This window comes from Lepidothrix coronata, unplaced genomic scaffold (genome assembly GCF_001604755.1).
Source record: "Lepidothrix coronata isolate B3197 unplaced genomic scaffold, Lepidothrix_coronata-1.0 Scaffold13, whole genome shotgun sequence".
Classification (NCBI taxonomy): Eukaryota; Metazoa; Chordata; class Aves; order Passeriformes; family Pipridae; genus Lepidothrix; species Lepidothrix coronata.
Window position 1 is genome coordinate 5712124 of NW_016690193.1, and position 11282 is coordinate 5723405.

At 36.6% G+C, this 11282-nt stretch overlaps 1 long non-coding RNA gene across 1 annotated transcript; it reads right to left on the reverse strand.

Annotated features, from left to right (window-relative positions):
• Window positions 1-4857: 4857 nt before the first annotated feature.
• Window positions 4858-10939, reverse strand: LOC108492995. The gene is made up of 3 exons (XR_001873294.1): window positions 10337-10939; window positions 8653-8770; window positions 4858-5793 (listed from the first exon to the last, which is right to left on the reverse strand). It is a non-coding gene; the product is annotated as an uncharacterized LOC108492995 (long non-coding RNA).
• Between the last annotated feature and the right edge of the window lie 343 nt (window positions 10940-11282).

Consider the following 11282-nt stretch of genomic DNA (forward strand, 5'->3'; position numbering starts at 1 on the left):
GTTTATCAGCCCATGCCTGTGAAATGTAGGTGTATGCTGGATGACGCACCATGTGCTAGGACAGAATTGATTCTTCCCACGGGTGATGTGAAAGATGCCACTGTAAAATATTCTCTCCGTGGGTCTTGATGACATATGGGATTTCTGACGTGTTTAATTTTGTGTACTGACAAGAGCGTTCACTGGCAATTATAAAAAAATGCCAGTTTATTTTCGTGAACCAATGCACACGTGAATGAATGAGTTGGATTCACACACCTGAGCATGAACGAGGTTGCCTCCTGAGTCTAGGTCGTAAGACTATCCCTTTTATGAGCCATTCTGTTTAAAGTCCTTAACTCTAATAGAGGATATTAGATCACAGTCTTTTGAACAAATAATGAGACTAGAGAAACTAGTGAGACTAACAAGACTAAGACCGTATAGGCCTTTTTTGGCTTCCAGATGCCCGTGGATGTCAACCCTGATCTTGAGGGGCACTCCCTGATTACTTTTCAACATGGGGTTTCTCAACATGCCAGGTTCTAGAGAACAGCAACGACTGACTCCCTGCCAAGAGGGGATGTGTTTGAAGGGCCTTCAAGTTTGTTAGTCAACTCATCTTTGGAATATTGAGATACATCTACAAAGTCTGCCTGGAACCATTAACTGTCACACAGAGACAGCAGATGCATTAAGCACGTCTTTTAGTACAAGAAAATTAATGGTCTTTCCTCTTACTGCATGAAGGTATGATTTACTGTGATGGAAACCAACCAGTAAGACAATGTGGGTTACTAAGGATTTCTATCCCACCAGGCAGTTGCTTAGGCCACATATGATACTTTGAAACAAAGAAGTATGGGGACTATGGAGTACAAAGGATAAGGTATTGCATAACTGTTTTCCACCCGATGAGTTCCTGAATCTGTGGCAGTGGATAGTGTGGAGTTTTTCATATATATCTGTGTAGGTCTGTTTCTTTCTAAGAATATTCACAGTGGGAGTCATTTTTCACTTGAGGTAGCAAACTCAAGGTTTTTGGGGCCAAGAAACCCTCCTGAGTATAGCAGGTCAAGTTGTACCATTGCCCCCTGCAAAAACCTTTCAACTCCGAGGAAACCTTCTCTAGCGCCATAAATTGCAAGAAAAACCTCTGCTGAAACTAAGACTGCTGCTGAGAGGAAAAACTGTGTGTAGGCAGCCCCTGTGCTTCCACCTTCTTTCACTGTAGCATACATCATGATAATCAACAGCACTGTGTAGCTTTTCTGTTTATCAAGCTTGAGTGATTTCCTTGGCAAAAACTTCATCCATCCTACCGTTCATCTCCTTACAGTCAGAGCAAAGACTGTGTGTGTGACTCTAACAGTGTTCATGAAGGCAGGCCAGTGCTGATGTTCAAGAACAGAGGAACAGTAATATATGAGAAGACCTTGGATACCCTCGTTTCTCAAATTTTGGCATTATCTGTATTATGCCATTTCAGTTATGTCCCTATAACTCAGAGTATTGTGATATTTGGATAACATCTCACTACATGCATTATATTTTTTAGTTAAGTGCATTGAATCATGAATTTCCTGTCAAAAGCAGAATATAAAAAAAAAAGTAGTCCATGTGACATTTTTTAAAATGTTGATTTCCTCTATTAACCTTAAAACTTGCATTTGACCCAAAGGCTAGGGAAATAATGTTTCTCAGTGTTTAATAAGCCTTACATTGTCATAACAAATTTATCAATGTCTCAAGCAGATTCATTCTTCCAGATTAATTTATTTGTTTCTTTGACTCCCAAAGGCCAGCTCACTGGAAAACATTAATTTAAATACTGACTATTTCAAAGGCATAATACTGACAGGAACTGACTGTAAAGACTAATGTTTTTGACCAATACCACTCCAGCATCAATTTCTGCTTTTGACAAAGCCTGTCTTGCTACCTGCTCCTGCTTCTGACAAATCCTGTTTTGCCCCAGCCTACTGGAGGGTGTAAAATCTTTGTAGGCTTTTTAAAATATCTGTCTGATTGTGTCAGCTTCTGAGGCAGCCCTGCTCTCATTATCCTTCTGGATGTGCTTCAGGACCAGTATATTACAGAAGCAATCTTTTTTCAAGCAAATACAAATGATATACAGCATCCACTGTGAGCTATCATCTACTTTGTGGAATTAAACTTTAGTCTTTATTTAATAATTCTTCATATTTTCTAGTTGGTTGTTTCCCGAGGTGAAAACTTCTTAAATAAATAAATTCCTTAAAAGAATAAACAAATGTGCATAATGGCAGGAGAGAATCACCTCAACCTTGCATGTTTTCTCTGAACTTAAAGCTCTTGCCTTACTGTGGTGTTAAAGCCAAGAAGTTTTCAGAGGATCTGCTGAAGTCATGATGGATGCCCTACAGAAGCCTGGACAAAAACAAGAGCCCCTCTCCTTGTAGGACTTGCCCTGTACATCTCTATTCAATGCAAACTGTCCAGAGGAGAACACAGCTAGGTTTCCCAAGTCCTGTGCCTTTGCAATAATGTGTTCATCACATTCACCACTTGATGAGTTTTCTTGCATCAGAGAGGCACTTTCTTTAGAAAAATAACAACAATGATGCCATAGTAATATTCCCAGACACTACAATTTCACGGGAGTGTTTTACACCACTACTGTAGGATATTGCATGTTACGAATTTTACCATGGGAGGTTTTAAACAGCAAGGGCATATCCAAGCTGGCAGCACTTTATTATCTGTTACTCATAAACATGGCTTTATTACTTTATTTGTCATATTCTTCCATAGTCTTCCTATTTCAGGAAAAGCATTTTAAAATGGGAATTTTTCTAAGCATACCACAGCATATTGTGGTTTACTCTATTTTTTCTCCACAGGAGCATAAGGAAGAGATACTGTGTTTTACATTACAGTGCTCTTGCAGAAGCTTTGCTAGTGTCTGTGAAGAAAGTCTTGATGAAATTAAATCGGAAAAAAATTTCATGCAGTGTGCAAATGAAACAGCTAGGAATAAACCCATTTATGCAAGCCTCATGCTGAGAGTCTGATGAGCTTTGACAATTGGAATAAATTATTTTGTCTGAAAGGAGATTCCAGTCTTAAAAGACAGGATAACGTTGAATCTTTCAACAGTTTTCATTTCTCATCTGAAAAGAAAAACTTTATAGAAAAGACCAGGTAGTCTCGTCCATACTGATGTCATATCTGCACACGACCATCATGCTCTCCTGTAATATGGTCCTTCTGCCATTTCATGCTGCAAGAATTCAGTTGATGGACTTATTTCTTCTCTGACCAAGCAGTAAAAGAACTGCCGTTGTCTGACTGCGCATGGGGCACAGCTGAGGGCACGGCTCCTTGTGCAGCCCAAGTCCAGACATCATAGGTAAGTGATGGTCTGTAGCTAAACACAGGACCCAGTAAGTAGAGGCAAGTGTCTCTTCCCCAGATCTCCAGTGCAAGTTTGGCAGATTATTTCCTCTATTTTCTTATGTTCCTCTGCACTAAGTGACAGAAGACAACAAGGTGGCTTTCTCTTGCTCCAGATATCTTTNTGACAGAAGACAACAAGGTGGCTTTCTCTTGCTCCAGATATCTTTTGTATAGATTGGATGTGGCTGGGGCAAAAAATTTTCTGTTTCTATAAGTTGTACAATGCCTTAAGGCACTACTTTAATGCACACAAATAGTAATAAATAGTCATTATTAATCATAGATTCAGTGACATACAGTAGTGATATCTGGATTTGGATTCTCCCAATCTTAACATTTCTGAAAGCAGTCTGGCTCTGATTTCAAGTGCCTGATATTCCCCTTTGTTTACATTGGCTTTACACTATAATTTTTCTGATTTATAGTCAGAGGAGAATCAAACCCATGTGCATGTACACATTCTTTCCTTTAATATTGCTTCTTTCTGACATCTAAAGAAGATGTTTAAAATAACCTCACAGTTCCTTGCTTGCATCCAAATTCTGCAGAAGATTCTGCAGAGTAACAAAGGAGGAAGTTGTAGCTTTTAAAATTGTATATTTATTCATTTATAATTTAATTTAAATAAGCATAAATATCTACATTTAATATAATGACATTCTTAGGAATAAACCTTCATGAAAATAGCATGTTACAATTTTGTAAGTTATCAGTATTTTCCCCTTCTATTATTACTATTGTTTAGTTTGGCAAGTATTTGCAAAGTACATCCATATCATACCATGTATTTTTTCAGTTTCCTGTAAAATAAATCATCCCCTGCCATGACACAGAGTGAGCCACGGGATAATAAATCACATACTGGAGTAGCTCCTTCAATTGCAAATTCAGAACAAGTGTTGTTACATACAATGTACAACAATGTACTCTTTTTTAAAGAAAATGGATGATTATTTTGTATCTAATATTTAATTAGGTTGCTAATGTGAGTAATTATGTATAGTAATTAATATCTTTTTAATTACTAGGAAATAAATTAATAAAAGTGATACAGAATAATACAGATATATTTCTGGGGTTTGTTAGCTAAATCTTTGAGGTGGGAAGTTCCTGTTAGGCACTACAGTGTGTCTTTTATGGGATGTCATCCAACAGCAGTGTAGATAGAATCACCTGGGGATTGTTTTATACACAGAAAGTTAAAAGCGAGTGCCACACATCTCTCTGACTCACAGATTGCTTACTGCTGGGTTGTCTTTCATGGTTGACATTCAAAAAGAAAGCAGGGGAAGCCCATGAAGGGTGGTATTTTCAATCCATTTAGCCTCACTGTCATTTCATGGGATATTACTGTAATTGATTATCCATATGTATCACACAACCATTTGTCAATAACACCAAATTGTCTGTTCTTCTAATGAGGCACTGAATTGAGATGAACTATAATTAATAAAATTATAAAATAATCAGATGATGAATGGAGAAAATTCCACTCTGAAGCGAAACATTTATTCTGCAGACTATTTATGTGCAGTGCTGCAAGAAGCAAGGAAAGAAGCAATATGGCAATCTGCTATCTTGTTCAGCAGTAGTGCTTGGAGTGCTGGTGTGATCTGTGATTTTCCTTAACTGCCTCAAATAACTGAACTCTTCCTGTTGTGAAGAAAATCTGAAGAATATATTGCTGCTATTCTGGTATTAAAACATCAGTTAGAACTCGATGATTCTGGATACATGTTTGAGGCAAGAAGTTTCTGATCTTTTTATGTTTCCCTAGGTTTTTTAAAAGGAAATCTTGTGTGTTTTCAGTAAGCTCATTTCATTGCTTTTGACGTTTATTTGCTACAGCTGACCAACCTCTAAAATTAAGGTTCTATTTTGTTAGTATTACTAAAACCACAGGGAGCCAGCAGAATGCAGACAAATATTGGTGAGGGTTCTCCTGCAGAAAATGCCTTTCAGTGTTCTTAGTTATGTCAGATACCATCAACAAAGACTTTTTAATAATTTTAATTATGGAAAGTGAATTCATTAGATCACAACAGAAGATCTGCTTGATTTAACAGAAAAGCATTAATACTATATGCACAGTAGCTGTAACTGGTACTGACAAGTTGGGTACAACCAGGATTTGGGAGAGATGATGTATCCCTGTCATTGGCCCACATATTCCCTGCTGTGGCATAAATCCTCTCTCTCTCCATGTTATCCTTCATAGCTAGTTTACACTTAGGACAGTGATGTTTCCAAGTTCAAGGTTAGGTTGTTGTTATGTGCTTTTAACTACGATTTTTGAACTGTCCTGGAGACTGCAACAGCTCATCTCTTCATTTTTTAGCCCCTGATGCATTTATACATTGTTCTGTGTATGTGGCCCTGTAGTGGAAGGAAACCAGAAATTTAAAATTGTTCAGAACCCAGCTACCTGTGCACATCACCTCCACGCGTGCGTCTTATTAAGGGCAATGCAATTTGCATGGAACAAGGTCAGCCTCAGATTAAATGGAAACTCCATAGACCGCCAGTAATGGCTAGCAGTTAATCTGTATAACTTTCCAATACAGCACAAATGAAGTTTCAGTAAAGATAAGCAGCATCAGTTTTCTTGTCTTTAATGTCACAAATATTAGCTGGAACTTTTCTACTATAAGCTCTCATATTAAACCCTATATTTAAAGCAATTATACAGTTAGAAGAATGCTATTTCCTGCACATTTACTATGAAGAAGATGTATTTCTAGTACAAACGATGTAATTAAGTGCCTCGTAAGAATTGGTTACTTTTATCTTAAATTTCTAGTTTGCTTTTTTTCCTTCTGTAGAAGCTTGCCATAAATGCAACACTATTGCAACTAATCTCTGGGAAGATATACCAATGCAGAGGTGAAAGTAAAAATAACTTTACTGTGAACTAGTTCTGTGACTGAACCACTGAAGTGGTTTTTCAGAACTAAAAATAAACTTCTGTTGAGCAGAACTCTGTACATTTCCATGATAACTTAAGCAAACTGTTTCTTGACAAAATTGTTTTCCTAAAATAAAAATTACTGATGTCAAACAGGTACATGGTGAACCCAAATGAAAATTCTCTTGCGGAAAGATCATAATGATAAGGATAAGGGAGCTGCTGTTTCAAATCACAACAGTCCTTTTTATCTTATATCCGATTTTGATGATATTTTTAAAAGTATAGTGTAAAATGCCTGCAGTGAGTAATTGGACAAAAGAATCTTTTGGATATTTCCTGAAGGAAGAAATTATTATCTTGTCTCATGCAATTCTATCTGTTCCTTCAACTTACTTTTAATGTTGCTAAGTACTTGAGCTCCATAGTATAATTTCTGCCACAATATGTCTCTTACTAATTTTTGCCATAAAATACATTATTTTAACATTTGCTGGAGATTTTTTGTATTATTGATATATTTTTAATTTTTTTCCCTGAAAATTGTAGCAGAGACCATTTGACTGATCGATGTCTAAACTCTTACTCACTGTATCTTAAATTTCACTCTATTTTCCCATTGACAGAAGCCCTGACAAAATTATAAAACTAGAAAAGTGATCTAAATAAAATGCACTGTAATAACATAACCATTTTTAAACTAAATCCATAGCAAGAACATATGTTTTTTTTAAAAGAAGGTTTGTGAGGCTTTTTTTTATTTTTAAAATGAAATTTTAAAAAAAAATTAAGCTTTGCACAATTTGCTTATAAATGAATTTATACTCTAATTCTCAGTTACCTATGGACACATTAAACCATGTTACATTGCCAGTTCAATGTGAATTGGCTGACTGTGACTAGTGGCATTGATACAAGTGGAACCTGATGCCTGTGTGCCTTCTGATATTGTTCTAAGGTTCAAAAGGGAAACACCCCTACAGAAGAAGAAAAATGGAGCTTTCATTTACTCTCCTGGTGACTGCAGTGAATTTTGTTCTCCTTCACTGTGGAGGGAGCAGAAAAGCAGCCTGTTACTCTCGTATATCTCCCCATGCTGACAGCTAGCCAAATTGCCTGTGCTCCACCGAGCAGCCTGGAACCGGGCTCCCAGCACCAAGGGATGGAGGGAGGTGGCACACAACCCTCTCCCCCTCCCCAGTGTTGGCCTCTGATGGGTTTGGTCTCCAGGCCAAAATCAGGATTAGCCCTGGCATTGTCATTGCAGCTTCCCTGTTTGTTCAAAAAGCTCTTGGTCTCAAAGCCTTGTGCAAAGGATGTGAACAAGATTGTACAAAAACTGTTTCAGACAAGAAGTTAAGAAAGAGAGATTCACTCTAGCACTGTGGAATGTTATGAGAAGATGTCTTCCTTGGATTAAGGAGTTTAGTGGTTAGTTCTGCTGTAGTGGAAAGCATCTTTGCAAAGCTTGTGTGAATACTACCCTGAATCCTGTGCGAGGTCATAAAACAAATTATAGTGTTGATTAGCATGCAAAGCCACTGTCAGAACTTCCATTCTCAATAGGAGTCCAATGTTCATGAACTAATTTTAGATGTTGGGATACAAAAAGAAATCGAGTTGGTGATGCTCATCAGATTTGCAACAGGTTCAAATTTGAAAAAGATCAGCTGATTTCTCCAAGTTTCTAAGGTAAATGGAGTAGGCATATATTTTATGAATAGTTTTTATGTATGAATGAAACATTAAACCAAGAACGTGCCTTCCCCACACTGAGAGTGACCATTACACAGTCCATTTCCCATGGGCTGGTGTTTGCCCAGTGTTCTTGTTCAAAATTCTACCTCTGGACACTCACTACAACAGCAGAAACAACTTCGTACAAATATTCATAAAGTTAAGTGCAGCTGTAAGGAGTATGTGAGCAAGCATATACAAGGGTTTTACTATCACTGGCACATATTAGCCTTGGTTTTCAATCCGTCTGCATTTGAAGATCCCAAGCTGCTTCTCAGTGTCATTGCCTGGGATTCCAAAGATATGAGATCATCACATGGTGATGATTCTTGAGGGAAAAAACACCTAGTTTTCAGGAAATTCCTTCTGTTGTGCAGAAAAAAGTTTCAAGTCACAAGTGAATAGAAATCAGAGAGTGAGTAACACTGAAAGTATACCCCAGATATGTCAGTAGAGAACAGACTGTTAAGATTCTTGTCAGCTTGTATTTGCCTTTTAACATTTTAGCGTGTTGTTTATGAATGCAGGGAAGTGAGGTGATTTGACAAGTACTGGCAATTTGACAAGTACCGGCAATTTGACAAGTACCATACCTCAGCAGAGAACAGTCCACCAGTATATAAAATCCGATGTCTTCATCATCTCCAAAGGGCTTTTCATTCTGAATAATGAAGCAATACATTTCTCGCAGGTGACAGAAAAGGTGCAAGGCTAAAAAAGAATTTCAATGATTAAGAAATGACCTGAAAAATGGTTTTAAGGTTGATATTTCAAACACAGATGCTGGCATGGAAAAAGGAATAAGAACAAGATGAGAATAAAAAACAACACTGGAGTCAAGGCTGGCATTACTTGCGGAACAGATGGGAGAGGTGGCAGATGAAAAGAGAGAGGATCAAGGCTGACTATTATAGTCGAAAGTAAAAACCCAACGCATTTGAATTAGCTATGCTCCACAGGGGGAATTGGGAAGGTAAAATCAAAATAACCACAGAGAAAAAGACATTTTGATGGCAATGCATTGGAAAACCAGATGGAAATCAGGCAAAAATTAGGACAGGGATAAGAAATGTATCCCTTGGGTCTGAGACAAAGCAATAGAAGTTTTTATATCATTGGAAGAAAAAAGAAGACATTGCCAGATGAGAATCGTGGATTCAACATGCATAGTCTAATCTGAAAGTGTTTCTTTTATCTTTTTCCAGACGCTTAATAATGTAATTTGCTATAATCTCAGTAAAAAAAAATTGAAGTAATCTATAGCAGATTTTCCACACACAGAGTTAATTCAGCATATACTTAAGTGACTTTATTGGCAAAATAGATATAACACTTCTTGCAAAAAGCAAGAATGCAAGTAGCTTAAATAAATATAGTCAATCCCAAATTGCTATAAATTTCTCACAGTGGTTAACAAACTGCACTGTCACAGCTACAGCTGCACAGCAAAGAGAAGTGAAAGCTGTACGAGTATTACTAATTATTTTACATTAGTTGTACCACAGGGTAGTGATGTTGCTTTTTTCATCATCAGAATCACATAATAGGAGGCAGCATAAGCTATTCCTTGGAGTGTGTCCTCCCCGGGTATATGTACCATTAATGGGAACAGTACATGTTTGCTTATCAGAAGAGGAAGCAGAATGAGCATGGAAGATCAGAATGTACTTTTTATTTTTAAAAAGACTCTTGAGATCCAGAATGAACATATGGGACTATACGCTTTGAGAAAGACTTGGAACTTTCATTTGTGTTTCCTCTTTACTTACACCCACGAGTATTTGCAAAAATTCTGCAGATTTCAAAAATCCAAAGAAAACAATCTTTTGAAGGTAGTATTTATTGATTGGCCATGAAATCAGAGTATTCATTCATTGGTACAGCATTTTTGCATTTTACAAAATCTACACATTTTATGATTTTTTTATAATGAAAAAGATAATGAAAATAATTCTGAATATAAACCCCAAATATTGATAGCATAAAAGTCCAAAAGGACTCACTATAACCATTCAGTTGAGCCAAGGGCCTTCTCAGAATCTAACTTTTTTCAACAAAGATTTTTAGAAAAGAGTCTGATTCTAACTGAGCATTTTTCAGAGTTGAGGAATTAATTATGCTACTCAAAACGTGACTGCATGGTCAATGACACATTATGAAAAGAGCAGAACAAAAGATAAACTGTAGTTCTAATCTGAATGTGATGAATATCAGCATTTAACAATTGAGATTTTTACTCCATCCATCTCCTCAAATGCTTTATATTATCAAACTTACTGTTCTGAAGCATGTACTCCATGTCATCAAGCCACTCCTGAACTATCTTTTTGACAAGTATATGGAGTGATTGCTAAATATTTCTGAGCACAAGGAAAAAATTTCCAGTTCTTCAGTCACTTCCAAATTTCTTTGCATGTCTCATATGCACCTGCTAAAACATATGAACATTTAGTTGAACTAGTTGAGTGAGAGTGTGTCACTGTCTCAACCAGGATTGTGCCAGGATAAATTGCAGAGGAAATGTATTCCTGATAAATTCATATTTTACTTCTGATTAGCATGTATATCAACCTTATTAGCTTCCTCACCCAATTCTTAGCTTTCTCACTCTACCTTACATTCAGAATATTGTCCATTAGAACCTGTTAAATCAAGCATAGCCATGATCGAATCCTGCATTCTTTGCAAAAAATAGCAAACCTCTCCTGGAGTTCTACGGAATCATGATTAAACTCTTAGGCTTTTCAGGGCTCTGACATCTTATTATTTGATATCTGGCCTTCTGTCATCTGCCATTGTTTTCAGTATTATTATATTGCTATGTTCCTTTCAACAAGAGATTGATGCTTATTATTAACAGTCCCCCTGTTGATGCTTTGTTAAGATTCCAAACTAATGCATTTTTATATGAGCTTCTATCATGGATTTAAAAGAATGCATATAAGAATATAATCTTCTGTTTTTAAATTACAATCCTTACTTACCTCTTGCTAGATTCTTTTCCCTTGTGCAAAAAGTATTGAATGTGATTTCCAGTAATGTAATCTGATTTTCTCATGCACAGTGTTAATGAGTATGTCTATTCTTAGTACATGGTCATAAATTACTATCATCTACAAATTTCTTTTTTCTCCTTTGCCTGTTTTCATCTTTTCAATTAGCATAGGATTGTTATAAAAAAATAGAAAGTTGAAGAAGGGCTTCTTTTATTGTCAGCATTTTT